The sequence below is a fragment of the Cyanistes caeruleus genome, chromosome 2, assembly GCF_971803275.1.
Source record: "Cyanistes caeruleus chromosome 2, bCyaCae1.hap1.1, whole genome shotgun sequence".
NCBI lineage: Eukaryota > Metazoa > Chordata > Aves > Passeriformes > Paridae > Cyanistes > Cyanistes caeruleus.
In genome coordinates, this window is record NC_141702.1 from 114,070,571 (window position 1) to 114,085,710 (window position 15,140).

Consider the following 15,140-nt stretch of genomic DNA (forward strand, 5'->3'; position numbering starts at 1 on the left):
TGTGGAAGAACAAAAAGACCCTCTTACAGCTGAGCTGAGGGACCTGCAACCCAGAAATCATTTCTTTCTCTGATGTGCATAAGAGCTTAACCAAAAAAAGGGACGAAGCCCAAGCAATAGGAAATTTGGCATCTTATGCTGTCATGATGTCTCCACAGGCCATAAGACAATCTGTCATAGCAGAACTCTTCAAGAGTGCTTTTGCATGTGCTAGAAAAATCATGAGCCTTCCTCCTGCAGGGAAACAGTGAGAGGAAGGCTCTCAAGACGTGAATTCTTTCCCTTATCTTCAGTAGAAAATGCTGTCCTTTTGCTGCAGCTGGTCTTAGAAGTGAAGTCAAGGCTTGGCTTCAAAAACACTGTTACTACTGTTACTACTGCTGAGCAGCTCAGGACATCATTTCTGAGCTCACTTCGGTGCAGCCCAGTAGAATACAGAAAGGGATGAGAGCAGGCAAGCACCACTTATGCTGGAAAATACCAGTAGCTACTAACAAGGACATCTCAGAATGAAAGGTGATGACAAAACCTGCATGATCAGACTAGGTACATAATATCACAACTAGAAATACTACAAGGGGTAATGGCCTCAAGTTGCACCAGGGGAGGTTCAGGTTCACTATCTGGAAAAATTTCTTCATTGAAAGAGTGGTTAAGCACTAGAACAGGTTCCACCGGGATGTGATGGAGCTCCCATCCTTAGAAATGATCAAAAAATGAGTATATGTGGCACTTTACAATATGGGTTAGTGGGAAAAGTGGAATTCACTCAAAGGTTGAATGTGAAGACCTTGGAGATCTCAAAGCTTACTGATTCTATGACACTCTGTGAGACTGAAGGCACAAGCTATGTTAAGGAAGAAGGAGGTTTGTGGGCACAAGAGGAGGCAGCAGAGCTTTGCAGGGAGGCCTATCGGCAGATTTTTCAGCAAGAAAACTGCCTGCTGCTGTCTGTTCATATGATGCTTACAGAGCCAAGCTGTTCTGTGCATCCCTTGTAAACAAACCAGGCTGGATCTTAAAAACGTTCTGGACCGTGGATCAGCTGCTATTCAAAAGGGGTATAATAAAAAACTCAAATACTAGTTATGTGCTCAAGCCAAAAAGCCATACTCATCTCCATACTCACAAATTCATAATGTAAAGCATCATTGCCAAGACATGTTACATTTTACCTACATGAGCTTTGACATGATCTTTAAGGTCCCTACCAATCCCAACTATTCTATGATTCCATGATTCTGACTAAACTGGGTGTTTTCAGAAGGGAGGCTTTAATCAGCAAGTGCTTAAATTACATTTCTTGTGAAAATTGGATTGAGATATTGCTGGGGTGTTGCTAGATTGTCATCTTCCCTCTCTGCCTTGTGGACTTTGAAGCATTAAAAGTGATAGGCTCAATGAACCAGAACAGACAAAAGAGCAAGGACGGAAATGCATAAAGCAGAGGAGGAAAGATATTCCCACACAGAGAAGTTTCTGAATCTCTACATAGTCTCATATTCTCTGCTGAAAATCCTACAGAAATTTGCCTCATTCTACATCATCCAACTTCTCAAGGTGCTCCCTTTACTTTTATTTATTCAGTGCAGCTGGCAATGATAAAACTTCTCCGTGAGAATTTCTACTACTTCTAATATAATTTCTTTATTTAAAAATAGGGAATCTCTCTAGAATTGGAAGACTATTTCAAAATTTCTAGCCTCCTGATTGTACACATCCTATATATAAACCTGTTCCATTTCTTCTCGATGTGAGAAAAACTGCTCTATTTTTAAGTATGCATAAGATATTGTGATGACAGCTGAAATCCTGTGTTTATCTGATTGAATGGCATGCGTTGGCAGATAGTAAATCTGAAATTAACCCCTATTCTATCATTCTGCCAGTCATTGACTATTTTATCTAACATCCCCAGCTAAAATAGCTTGAGATTAGGCAGGGAAAGTAACCCTTGTCCTCACTATGCCCATTCCAGCTACAGTAAGGAAAGATTTAATCCAAGTGACTATTAACCTACTTTGCCTGCTGGCCCACAAAAGCTCAGCAGGATTTTTGGGACGTGCAGTTAGGAAAGCCACTCCTTATTCAACAAGGAAATCTCTCCTCTCAGGAGGCCTGGAAATGCCAGCTTCATTAGAGTGCCACACCACCCCTTTAGAGAGGAACAGCCCCTGTGAACTCCACCAATAGTGCCCAGATGACCCCCAGTGCCTTTTGCAGATGCCCAGCTCCTCCACTGCTGACCAAGCACCACTCAACTGCAGCAGATCTGTAAAGGAGTTCTAGGCTGAAGGTATTAAAGCTCATCCCTGATTGACAGATATTTTTTGAAGGCTGGTATTAAAATCAACCATGCCATGTCAGAGCCTGATTAAATTCTGCTCACTTTGCAGCTATGAATAGGTGGATCAAAGAACCCCAAAATCAAGAGCACTGCAGCACAGGAAGAAGGGAGTTAAAATGCATGAGCTGTTCACTTAGGCACCTTCACAGCTCAAGGCTGTGAGTACATTTGATTGTTTTCTTTTTTTTTTTACCTTGGGCCCTGCTCTCTTTGCCAGGCTTTATTTAATTTTGATGGGGATAGCTTCCAGGTGGTTTTGTTAGCAGCACCTCATAAGAATTAGTAAACTTCTGCAGGGCTTACAGGACTCATGCTATTTATTGTAGAATCACACAGTGGTTTGGGTTGGAAGGGAACTCAAAGATAATCCAGTTCCAATTCTCCCATCATGGGCAAGAACACCTTCACCTAGATCTGATTCCTCCACGCTCCATTCAGACATGGCCTTGGACACATTTTTTGCAGTAGAATGGACCCTAACACCAGAGTTTTAGAAGGATACAGACATTATCTCCACTGGTGTTTTCAGTTCATGAGATATGGGTATAAAAGCACAGTTGGTCTAATAGCAGCAGCGCTGATCTTAGTACAAGGAAAGTGGCAACAGTATTTCTGGTTTTTGATCTTTGGGGTTTTGATAGTTGGTGGCTTTGAGAGCACTTTACATGTTGTGAGTTTTTAATTTATTGGCGAGTTGCTGCACCTTGGGTGAATTCACTCACAGACCACTGACAGTCCATGGAAGTCCATGGAAGGCTGGGCAGGTACGTGCTCAGGAACATGCACAGGAATGATGGAAAACTGCTGAGAGTCCCTTAAACTCATCCTTAAGGACCCTGCCCTCTCCTGCAGTGTGTGGGAGGATACTGCATGTTTACATGCACATCTCTGCATGCAGCTGCTGCTATAGCAGGAATTTACAGCTGTATCTACATAAAAAAAGGATTGATTTCTTACATGGGCATATAGAGAGAGGATAAGGGGGAATGGTTTCAAACTAAAAGAGAAGAGATTAAGATTAGATGTTAGGAAGGAATTCCTTACAAATGAGGGTGGTGAGGCCCTGGCACAGGTTGCCCAGAGAAGCTGGGGGTGGTCCCATCCCTGGAAGTGTTTAGGGCCAGGCTGGATGGGGCTCTGAGTAACCTGGTATAGTGGAAGGTGTTCCTGGCCATGGCAGGGGGGCTCGAATCAGATGAACTTTAAGATGCCTTCCAACCCAAGTCTGTCTGTGATTCTCTATATATTTTAGCATCAAAAATAGCTATGTTTTTATCTTAGCTCTTTTGCTGTGGTCTTGGGCAGGTTGTGTGCTTGCCCTGGCTCCATTTCCCTATCTGCCTAGGGGATACCTGGCTGTGCACCCATGCACTGATTCAAAGAGTTATTGCCAAACACAATCCACAGGACATGCCAAATGCTTTCATAGGTATAGCTGTATGTCTACTCAAGTGCCAAGCTGGATGTATCAAACACAGATCTGAAGCAGAACACTGATCAAAAGCCTTTCTAGACTACTTCAAATAATGAGTGTTTCCATGTCACTGCCTCCCTGTGTCCTAACAAAATAACAGCTTGCAATGCAAACAAACCCAAGTGCGTTTCAGCACTCCCAAGTATTTCATGCATGATTACAGCACCAAGACATTTACCTAGCAGGAAGTGACTTTATTTATTCATTTTTATAGTGACAAAAAGTTTCATCAGCACTTAAATCTTACCAGAAAATACACAATAGAAAAACAATGAGAACTTGCAAAAAATGTTTCCCAATCCCAAATCAAATGAATGATAATACAGCACAAAGAGAAGGAAGCAGATTTTTGCTCTTTTTAGGGGTAGTAAATCCCTTTCATTAAACACTCTTGTCTGATCCCATTAGGACCTACTGTCATAAGGCAACAGTGAGCACCAGAAGCTTGCAGAAACATTTTTAGTTTATCAAAATTCCATGGATTTAATTCAAAACTCAGTGAAGTAAAACAGAGATTTTTTTTCATTGACTTCAGCATGCTTGGATCGGCACCTATACTCTGTAGCACCAGACAGAACATATGCCTCCTCAAGAATTCAAGTTCTTCTGACAGAGACATTTCATTACCCTAAATACTTTCTCAAAGATATCCTTAACAGTCAGAGTTCAGAGCTGCCCGAACCTGTCAATATGCCTTGACTACATTGACTGTAAGAAAGGAGCTCTGAACCTTCAAAGTTGCTTGGGGCTTTGAGCAACCTGGTGTAGTAAAAGACCCCCATGGCAGAGAGTTTGGGTCTGTAAGGGTCTGTAAGGTTCCTCCCAACCTGAACCTTCTTATGATTCAACAATGTTAAACATTTTCCTTTGTTTGGACCATGGGCAGCCCTGCTAGCTTCCATTGCCTGGAAAAGCTTCCCTTGCAGACACCAGTGAGAATGAAGCAACCTAAGTCAGGTTTCCAAGGCATGCTCTCACAGAATCAAAATCTCAGCTGTGAGAAGCTCAGAATAAGGAGCAAGAGATTTTCAATGCACTCTATGACCAGGCTATGAGTGCTCTATCTGGTCCCTGCACATGACCATCTCCTCTGTTTCTGTGACAAGTGCTCAGTTTTCTGCTCTCAAGTTCACATCTCTTTCTTGCTTATCTTCAGGGACCCTATTTGCCATCTCTTTCTTTTCTGTTTTTCTGACAGAGCTACTCCCTGCCTGTAACTGAGCTGATGCACTGAACTGACTACATACAGAAGTATAGAGACCAACATCTTGTTCTGCCCCACTGAAGACCTGGCAGATGATACTCTCTCTTGATGCTGACAGTCTCCCCTTCAGCCTGATCTGATCCTCTGGTAATCCTATTGCAACCAACAGATGGAAATACCAGCTTTGTAGAATAACACAGCCATCTGCCATATACCTCCCAGCAGCTGTGATCCACTTTGCCAGAGATGCTGCCTTTCTTGAGCAGCATCATGAACATCTGGCCAGCTGTCCAGATAGCAGCCTGTCTGTCCAAACAGAGCAGTGAGGGCTGCATCTCCCCTTGGAGATCAGCAGGTTTGAGGCCAGAAGTTTTCACACACGTTCTGAAGTTGAATGCTTCAGGCCCTATAAATACTAATTTCTTAGGACTGTAAATTAAAATTCAGCCTCCTGGTATTATTACTAATTTCACAGAAACCATTAGAGCATAAAGCCTAGCTGACTGTCTGCTTCTTTTGGCATGACATCATGGTCTATAATTGCAGAATTACCCTTAAAAAGAACTTCAGTCATGTATTTATGGCAAATAGAAAGCTTTGGTGCTGCCTTCATCCTCGGAGCAAGATTTAAGCAGGGCAGAGGTGTCAGACTGGTGATACGGTGAATTTGACAATCAACGAACTGTGTGATGATGTTCACAAAGCTATTCACCTAGCCTTAAGAGCTTTTCTCTTGGCACAGCTTCAAATCCACTGCAGACCTGAGCCAAAACACCCTGTGTTTACTTGACCTTGCAATCATACAAATGAGCCCAGCTTCAGGCAAACAGGACATCTCTAGATTACCCTTCAATCCAGGGAGAAATGTACTCTCTCAGGACATTGCTCTCTGGTTTTCACGGATTTCAATTTTGAGATTCTTTGGAATCCAAAGCAAAAGCCTAAATAAAAATTCACATTACCGCAAACCTCTTGCAAGTAATGGAATTCATGGAGAGTAATGATATTGCATCAAGAGCAAATACCTGTGGAGGACTAGCTGTGAAGAAGTTACTTAAACCATCATATTACTTAGTTAGCCATTGAAGAAAAAAAATAATAGAGATCATATGAATTATAAAATTATTAATGCTTATCACAGGTGGAATGGTTTCTATGGTGGTCCTACCATAGTTAAAAAACATAATCAGAAAGTTATTATTATTGCTTTAATAATAATGTTTCTTTAATCTTTAATAATAAAGTTTCATCATGGAACACATACTTAGCTTGGAGTGAAAGATAATTAAAAGTTCAAGGGCAATTTGAAAAAAAAAAAAACAAACCAAAACTGACAAAAACCCCACCAGAAATTTATTACCATCTTAAAATATTAATGGAAACAACATCCAAGTACATAAGGCTTTGCAGCAATCTCTGCCTCTAAATCAAAATGAAGAAGCAACACATTTAACAGTGAAACTCAATAGAAGTTCAAAATATGGCCAGAATGTCTCTCCCTGTCCTTTGTGCCTGATCTTACAGGTCTACTCATTTTCAGCAGCTGAGGGCTGTTGATACTCCCAGTATCACACAGGTACCAGACACACCAGTGCAGTTATGGCCCAAGCCTACTGCCACATAACTGAGTCATATTCAAACCCATAAAACTTTCCAGTGGAGAGCTGCTTTTACCCACAGTTCTCAAGCACAGCTCAGCATTCCAGTTTTGTGATAGTTCTGATAGATCCCTGCTGCCAGGTGAAGATTTGATGTGTCCAAGGTCACAAAGAAACAAGAACAGCAGAAGTAGAGTAGGACCTTGGGGTTTTTTTTTCTCCTGCTCTCTTTTGACCAAAGAGGCTACAGATGAAAAAAAATAAAAAATCCCATTAATGGTCACAGGCAAAGTTCACAAGCTTCACTGCATACCACTGCTTTTCCTCTGGTGGAAATATCTTTTCAATGCATCCACATATTGTGTGAATCAATACTGAAAACTCTTTTTCCCTCATATATTGATTGTCTTTTAAAAATTATTTATTCTTTCTGAGAGATTTCAGTCTGTGAATGCCTTTAATACTTTTTTAATACAGTGTATTATTCAAGGGCAGGTAGAGCTTTCCCTTTTGGCCTTCTTTGTGCTGAGCTGTTCCTTTTAAGTGTGTGAACAAACCATCTGCCTGACAAGCAGAATGATTGTCCTAAAGAACCTATTGGGATCTCAAACGAGAAATTACAACAGCATTTTCACAGGAATTCACAATTTTGTTGTCGACCATTTTTGTATGTCCCAGTTACTTCCTGCACAATTATAGGACAAATAAGATGTGACAGTCCTGTAGTGGTAATATAAACACACACAGGCTATAAAATAACCAGTCCTTAATAGTCCACATGTGGTTTTGTTCACAACTACAAAAAGTTTTTCATTTTCCTAAAGGTAAAAAAAAACCTGTAAAACCAGCCTAGGATTTAAGGGAATGTCTCAGTATATTTCTTTTGATGGTCACTAAAACTTGTCAGGGTAGGGCCAGGAGAGTAGTTTAAGAATGCATTTGTTTTTACCAAGATATCCATCAATCTGCACAATTCACTTCTATGCCACACAAACACGATGACATAAAGCCCATTAATCTTTTCCAGCTTAATACCTACTGTCCTTTGAAGATACACATTTGGAATATCTGAAGGCGACCTCCATTTTTCACAGTTCCCAGTCATAGGGCAGCTGACACAGCCGAGATAATCCTGTATTCAGCGAAACCGGGGGAATGAATGGATTCTGATGAATGCAATTTGCTATCTCAGTGACAAATGGCAAATGGGAAGAGAGGGTGTGCATGCAAATATAACTGCATTAAATAAGGGCTTGTGAAGGATGGTACTCTGAAAATATCTGATAGGCAGTTTTACAACAACCATGCCTTATGGACGAGATAAATCATCAGCTTACTTAGAGTTATCATTATATCCTCATTGTGGAGCTCCGCTGAATAAGATGGAATTGTGGCATACAATCAAGCAGGGTGTTGTGATCCCATAAGCCAAGTTTTTGCATCACATTTTACCTTACAACATCAGTTTTTCACTGTCTTTTTAGTACAAGTTGGATTTAAAGATCCCAAAGTTCTCTCTGATTATGAGCATCCTAAATCTGTCTGGGCACTGAACCTCCAGTAGAATAATTCCCGAGACTGTTGTGCTCCAGCTCTTTGCTGAATTGAGGTAACACTTTGGAAAATTCTCATGGTTTTGAAGTTTTTTTGACAGTTTTGTTGCAGCACCACATAATATCTACTGATAAAATTCCCACTCCTTCCCAGGGCCAGCAGAAGAATCAGCACTACTTGCTCAGACTCCAGCACTCAAAAACCAAAATATGCTGGAACAGAGAAATGTGATCATCTCCTTGCCATTACCCTAGTGGCTGTTGCAAGATTCTGAATACAAAACAGGCCCAGGACGTAAAACCACATGGAGAGACCAAGTAATGGTACCTCCTACACTTCAGACAGGTGTGAGAATCAAAAAGTCACAGGTTTGGGTTGGAAGAGACCTTAAAGATCATCTCATTCCAATCCCCCTGCCATGGACAGGGATGTGTCCCACTAGATCAGGTTGATGAGGGCCCCATCCAGCCTTTCCTTGAAGGCTTCCAGGAATAGGACATCCACAATTTCTCTGGGCAAGCTGTTCCAGTGGCTAAATTAAGAGTAAGTTAAGTTTGGATGCTAGAGCCAGTGCCAGGAGGAGGCAGCACCGCATGACGCTGGGAACCAGCAGGAAGAGCAATGGGGATCCATTGTCCTGGAAAGCAAAGCTCCCTACTGTTGTTGCTGAGGCTTCTGAAGGGTGCACAATAGTTGAACTGCAGAAAAAGGGTAGGAGAAACAATTCCTGGAAGATGACTGTGGTTTAAACAACTTTTTAAGTGCAGGCAGATTAAAATGGCAGTCGCGCTAAGTTTTCTCACTGAGGTTGAGCAAAGGTTTCACCCCACCTGAGGGGCTGGGTTACTTTCCAGCTGTTTTCACAGTATTTTCTAAATTATTGACAGAGGAAAAAAATCTGGCTGGATCCTACAAAGTTGGTTTAAAATTCGACTTTTACAAGTATTTTCATCAAAAGAGGGCAGATGACTCTCACATACAAAATTATATAAGCATCTAAACCCCAGAAAGCTTCACCTCAGAAAGCTTTTCAAAATACATGACTTGATGAAGTCTCTCAGACCCAATGTAAATGAGAGCAGTCCAGAAGAAAACTCCCACTGAGTATTTCCTTCATTTGCTTTTATCACTCTCACCTTCATCCTCCATTAATGTTCACATTTGTCACTCTTTATCCTAAGGCTGATGATTTCAGAGGGGTTTTGCCTCTGTGCAACCAAATGCTTCCCACCCTGCTGGGAAGATGACAGCAGCACTTGGACACCAATTTTGTCTGACTACATCTAGGATTCCAAAAATCCAACAGATGTCATAAAAGCTGCACTTTTAGGGGATGAAAAGTGCTCAACCTAACCTGCAGCAATGTACTGCAAGTTCTCCTCCCAGCACCTCAATATAGCCTCTGTTTGAGAAGAGCATAGGTAGAGAGAACACTAGTATAGAAAGTTATTAATTCTTGCCCAATGAGGTCATTGAAACTCCTGTTGTGGAAGCAAAGTGAAGGGCTAACAGACCTTCTTTCCCAAGAAAAAAGACCACATGGCATAACTTGAAACAGCTCTGAAACCATTGCTCTTATTAAAACCTGTGCTGAATCTCATTTATGTAAATATTACCTAATCGCTCTCCTGGAAGAAAATGTTTTATGATTAAGTTATTTGTTATTTAGAGATCAAATTAATCTCATTAATGCAAATTATTAAAGACCATTTTCCAAGGACAAAGGCTGATTTTCTTAAATACTGCATGTGTCTCATTCTAATGCTGGAGATAACCTTTCTGGCACCAGAAAAAGACAGAACCAGACAAAAGAGGATGCTCTTAAATTTACAGTACTGCTAGAAAAAACACTTCCATTCCCAGGATGCCCACTCCAGTGTCTCTTCCAAAAATGTCATCAGCTCAAGATCATTTGCTTACTGCATGTCTAGAGGTACACCTTATTTGTACCTGAAACACTCAGATAGGCTCAACAAAATAATGCCATTTTTGTTAAATAGTGACTGTAGGCTGATGAGCTATTTCTGTAAGATTTTGCAATGCTTGATTCCCAGCATCCTGAAAGAATCCGTGCCAGGAGTCTGCATGACCTAAATGCAACCTCTGCATGTTTCTTGCTGATCAGAAGGGAGGTCAGGAGGAACAATGAGCAGCAAGCCAGGCAAATTGGATGTAAAATACTTGTTCCCAAGCACTCAAGAACTTGAGCTGGTGACTGGGATAACTTGTGGAATGGCTGCACCACAGAGCCTGCTTTTGGGATGTTTGTAGCTGTGAGAGGCTGGGACCAATGAGGAAGAGCAGTGCTTGAGAGCAGATATGATTATGGATTTGGAATTGTGAGCTGGGACAGCAATCCAGCCAAAACATCATGTAAAATGTCATTAAGGCAGCTTGATACGATTGACAGATGCCTTCCATGGAAGATATTTCAACTCTAATATAGGTTGTTTAGAAAAAAATCCGAACAAACAATGCAATATAAACGTCGACAGGATGCCAGCACTTCTCATAAGGATCATAGGGGAAAAATGAGATTCATCTCTAAGGGATCACTTTTAAATTAATTTTAATAGGTGGTAATAGGCTGACAGTCCTCTGAAAACAGCCAGCAGATGTTCCAGCACTTTACCAAGCCCCTATGGCCAACATTGGCTATACCAATTCCACAAAATCCATCTTCTGGAGGGAGCTCTGTTTCTGTAGTTAGAATACTAATGATGGCTGCTAGTGGGTTTTGACTTTCACCAGTGTGTTTAGTTCTGTTGTGGGCTGCAGAGCACAAGCAAGTGAGCAGATTTAGGATTTACTAGAAAGGATAAGAAGTTGCCTTTTTTATGGCACGTTGCTATCAACAGATAACCTTCATTCTATCTATCTGCTCGTCATAAGGTAAAATGCATCTAAATTACTAAGATGCTGCTCAAATTCAATTGAGAACATCAGAACAATTTATAGAAGCTGCTCAAATGCACTGATGCACATAAAGTCTCCACAAGCGTTTTTTGTCAAAATGTCAACGCTAAATGCATAAAAATGTAACTTATTTTATTCTATTAATTAAGTAATGTGTGCACAGCACTTTGAAAATGTAAAAGCACTTTGAGCACTGAGAGCTAAACAGTATTATTTTCACTCATGTGGACACACTGTATGAATCATACATAATAATCACTTCTTGTGGAAAGTATTTTTGGTTCACTGCCAAAACCTAGCCTAGAGATTTGGCACTTCTGTTCAGTAAAACATCTTTAAATGGTCCTATTTGGACTCCAGCTGGAAATTTTCTACAACACATTCATTACTGAGTCCTTCACAAAAAATCACAGGCATACAGGTATACAGTTCCTTCAAAACTTTGTAATTAACATTGTATAGAGAGATTGTAAACACTTTATTGCTTTCTCCTCATTTGCACAAAATATTTGATCAGAGCGGCTCACTAGTGTTAGCTGTGATTTACCTCACTCTCTTTGACCTGTACAAGTTGCAACAGGTGTAATGGATGTAACACAGGTCTGGGATTCCCTTTCATCTTTGTGAGAGCTGTAGATCTCAGGTTATTTTCTGATCTCCTGGTGAAAAGGAGATTATGTGAAAAGATGATTAAGTAAGAACTTGATGGTATCACCATTATCTATCCCTATCATTGCTGTGATTTGCTTCCCTCTAATCCCCTCTGACTGGACTTTGTTTTTCCCCCCCTCTATCCTTTGTGACTGAGGAGATGCTATGACCGTGAGTTTTCCTTCCCAAATGAAAGCTCAGAGAGCTTTCACAAGGACCATGTTTTGTACCTACAAGCACATCTGTTGCATCTCTTTTGAAAAAAAAATAAGCCTGGCTGTCCCTGCCTTGCACAAAATTGCTTCTCCATGATCACATCCACAGGGGAAAATCTAAAATAACCAGAAACCAATAAAACTACATCATTCTCCTGATTAGTTAAGAGGAACAGTGATGACTTACAGCTGGCCTGAGTACCACCTGTGAACAGGTCAGCCCTGTGTTTCCAGCTTCCTGGCTGCCCTGGTGGTAATACACTCTGTCCTTGTTATAGCTCTCAAATCAGGAGATATTTTATGCATGCCTTGTACTTGTTTAAACACACACCTATCCATAATATAAATTAGTCTGTGTGGGATTAACCTAGCCAAGAATTTCTCTGGTAAAAGTCTTTCTGGATGCTCAGATTCAAAGAGTTTTCAAGAACCTTGTCTGTAACACGCTGCACCCATCTCTATTAACAACTCCCCTACTATACCCTCAATAACTGATAAGTATATTTATTATTTCGTTATTTATTATAACCATTATTTATTCTCCTATTATTGGAGAAAGGAAAACAAGATTGAGAAATATCTTATGTAGTCAACATTGCTCCGTGAAGTTTGGACCCATTTGCTCCACTTGAAACAGAGAAATTCATTTGGAAGAAAGAAAAGAAAGGAAGGATATGTGAACTGACTGGCTTTGAACAGATGAAACCTTTTACAGGGTTTACTGTGTCAGCTCACAAACTTTTCTGGGGGGCAGCTGCCCTGCATATCTTAGAAGGTAAGCACAGTGAGATGCCACACCAGCTCCCATCATCTGTGGCTGTGCAGGACTTGCACGGCCAAACTGAGTTTTGGGGGGCCCCATGCTCAAAATGCAGCGTGCTCTGGGCCTGTCAAAACATTGCTCAGCTCCTGCTCTAATTCTGCCTGGCTCTGTGGAGAGCTCTCAGTCTTTCCCTCTCAGAAAGCAACATCTTCATCTCATTTCAACTAGACAGAAATGGGGAAAGAGCAGGGAAGGCAGAGGAGAGTCAGCTGCTGTGACACAGTGGGCTGGGCTGGTGCAAGTCAGTGTGGCTCCTGGAGGGCTACAGCAATTTCCCACAGCAAAGCCTCTTGCCTGGCACCTCACTTTCATGCAGTTGCTCCAAAGGTTCAGTAATGCTTGGTGTTAAAAAATCCATATGGCACTGTCAGGATTCCAGATATATACATTATTCAATAATAATAAGTTACAGACTTATGTAACACTCTACACTAGCTGCATATATCTGCTGTAGGTGGAGGGGGAACAACAGAAAGAATAAAAGCAAATCTCATGCAAATGTAGTAGATAAACCATTTTAATTCCAACAGCAACTCCCAGAAGAGATGTGAGTCTGTCTGGCACCTCTTTTTAATAACTCCTAATCCCTGCAACCTTGGTTCTCTGCATCCTAGAGTCTCGAGAGGACAGGCAGTTGTTGATCTCACAGAAAGGGTAATTTGTGGCCCTTTTCCACATCACACAGCAAGGGCATGACTGTAACACCTATGGAGTCAAGCAGCTCCTTCCAGATTTGTACACGTAGAGCATCCACAAAGCTGATCCTGGAGACAACACCACCTGATTTAGCTTCTGACTCCAATGTTCAGTAGTCCCACATTAAAAGCCACACAGCATGTCCTTGCATTTACGCTATTCATTATCATCAAAAACAAATTACTACTTGCTGTGGGTAGTGTCATACCCACCCAAAGCTCCACATTCTTGTGTCTGGTTACTCAAATTTCACTTCTGTAAGACTAATGTGCTGAGAGATAACTTGAACATGTCTAAGTCTCTGAAAAGTCAAATAAATTTCCTCAAATATCTTCTCTTATAAAAATATCTCCTCCAGGGCTGTGATTTTTATGCCAAGAGTCAAAGCACAGTGACTGTGTATGGTTAAATTACAACTCTAAAATGTGGATTTATAATACAGATAATGGAAGTCCTATAACTGTAACATTTCAAATCATCTCTAAAAATGCCAGTTTTCAAGGGATGTCATCTGATGGTTTCACCTGCCTCTTGATCAATGGTAAGATGATACTATCTTGGGGGAGGAAGATTTTTGTTTTTTTGCAGGATGAAGATGGAATCCTTCTCCTTAGAAGGCAACTCTGCCTACTAAGAAATTCTGTTGGAGTGATTGAACTTCTGTGGGAATAACACAGCATTCTGTTCTTACTGCCTCATGCTGCCTGTGGAACTAAAAACATACTGTGGCTGCAAACACCATATTTACAGCCTTAATCATGGTGACAGCTTAAAAAATCACAGCATTTCACTATAACTAATGATTGTGGGCATCTTTTCTGCCTTGTCATTCCTGAGCTTTTAGGAACTCAGGTCATGCTCTCACCTGTGTTTTCCAACTACAAAAGGCTAGAACACATTAAAAGCACACATGAAATAGGCTAAAAAAAAAAATAAATCTTTGTCTTGTAAGCCTTCAAAGCTCAAGCTTTCAGAGAAACATCAAATATCACTAGAGCTGGCAGCAGCAAGACTGCATTATCCATTCTTCAGCAGTTGAGGAACACCAGAAAAACACCAAAGCAGAGGCAGGTGACCTGGTTGAAACTCCCTGATACGATTTGCAAAGTTGCTCTGGTTGTGACCTGTTCACACTGAACTCAGCTGGGCTTCTTCAGTTGTGAGGGGATTTGGGCCAGGCTCACCTGTGATGACCATTGCACCCTTCTGCCTCCATGGAAGGCAGGTCACTTCCCTCCTGCCCTTACCTGTGTCTCTAAATGGATATTTTCTCTTTACTGCACCGAAAAGGGAGGTGCAATCTTTGCAGAATGGGTCATTTTCTCCTGGAACATCAAAGAATCAGCTCTGATGATTTGAAGCAGCAGCAGAAGGAACAGCTCTGGAAACATGCTTTTTTCTGCTGCACTTTTCTTGCCATGTGCTGCAGGATGTACTGCCACTGGGATTTGTGTTCTGGGCTTCACTTCTCTGCAGAGCTCTTCCACAGGAGCCTGGAATGCTGCACTGGGGAATAATTCCAGTGAAATGAAGAACCTGCTGCTGCAATGCTGCCAGGCATGGAGCAAGCCAAGGAGCTGCAGTCAGCTGGAGCTCCCAGTCACAAAGCTATCACTATCCTAACCTTTCCTTCACTAAGAAAAAAGGCTCAAGAAAACTCAA

General features: G+C 41.3%; 1 protein-coding gene across 9 annotated transcripts in view; it reads right to left on the reverse strand.

Moving 5' to 3' along the window:
• Positions 1-15,140, reverse strand: part of MACROD2 (mono-ADP ribosylhydrolase 2) — an 846,953-nt gene that overhangs the window by 87,808 nt on the left and 744,005 nt on the right. The window lies entirely within an intron of this gene.